Below are 1,404 nucleotides of genomic sequence, written 5' to 3' on the forward strand. Positions count from 1 at the left end.
TGTGAGGGGCAGTAGGTCCCCAGGTCCTGCCCCTACCTGAGCTCCTGGCAGCTCCCAGCCACTGTCCAGGACTGCAGAGTCAGTAGCCTAAGGGTGGAGGGAGCAGGACTGCTCTGCCTGGAATCACCTTCTTCATCGCCCTGCAGCTGAAGACTTCACACCAATAAACACATGAGGCGGCAAAGATTAGGGTAGTACCAAGCAACCACTCACACTTCAGTGAGAATTGGCGGATGGAAATTGGCAGATGGAGTAGCCCTGGGCTAGATCCCAGGAACATGGCAGGTCAAGTTGGATGGTAGAGGGGATTCACCCAAGACCTGGTGTGGCTGGGGCAATAGAAGAACCAGAGACTGGCCCATGGGGCAGATAATACCCCCACCCACTAGCCCAGATATCTAGAACACCTGCAGGCACAGGGCAGACTCCTGAGCCAACCCCATGGCCATCCACTATCCCAGTGAGGCAGGAAGAGACACAGACTCTGCCCACCTGGCCCAATACTAAGAGAGACCCCCGCCTTTACATGTGCGTGCAGGGTCCTCACCCCGTGTGTGTTTGGGGGGTGGTCCTCACACTCCATACGTGCCACCAGGACACAGTGGGCCTGGGGGGTCCAGTCTCGGCCCAGTCGACATGGCCACCCCCAGCACTAAGGTGCCCTCGCTGTGCAGGGCATCAGCAAATTTGATGGGTTTTCATTTAACATTCTCTTTATCGCAATTACTTTGAAAACTATTCAGTGCAGTTATTAATCATTGAGTAATTATTATCTGCTCTTATATTAATTATCTGGCCATCAGGAATGTCACCAAGATTTAAAATTTTTAATTGTTAATAATATTTCCTGGACATGGGAGAGGTTTCCTGCATCTCCACACATGCCCTCCCTGCTCTGGGTGAGGCTGGCTAGGGCCCCTCTGTTGTGGGGAGCCCCCACTCTCACTGGCACAGCCTGCAGGCTGCCCCCATCAGTTCATCCTGGGCCCGGAGCAGGGCTCTGGGCAGGCCTGGGTGACTGAACCCTCCCTCTAGCTGCCCCCACTGAGCCCTGGGGTGCCCATGCTCGCAAGCCCTGTGGCCGATGCAGGTCCTCAATGGCCCCCAGGATGGGGCCACCCTGGCACCGAGGCCTGCTGGGAGGATTGCAGTGAGAGGTGGCATCAGTGGCCTGCTGTGCTAGGTCAGCCCCAGCTGCAGATCCCAGGCTGCTGCACTCCCACAGGGCCCCCGCCCAGCCCCTGCAGCGGTCTCCAGTGTGCTCATCAGCTCTGTGACCAGCAGCCTCAGGGAGCCACAGGAGACAGGAGACCCTCCACTGGGTGCACACAGACGGGCCCCGAGAGAACAGGATGGGCCACACGGACAGCTGGCTGGGGCTGCGGAGCCCAGGGGTGGTGCCGC

Source organism: Pongo abelii, chromosome 23 (assembly GCF_028885655.2).
Source record: "Pongo abelii isolate AG06213 chromosome 23, NHGRI_mPonAbe1-v2.0_pri, whole genome shotgun sequence".
Taxonomy (NCBI): domain Eukaryota; kingdom Metazoa; phylum Chordata; class Mammalia; order Primates; family Hominidae; genus Pongo; species Pongo abelii.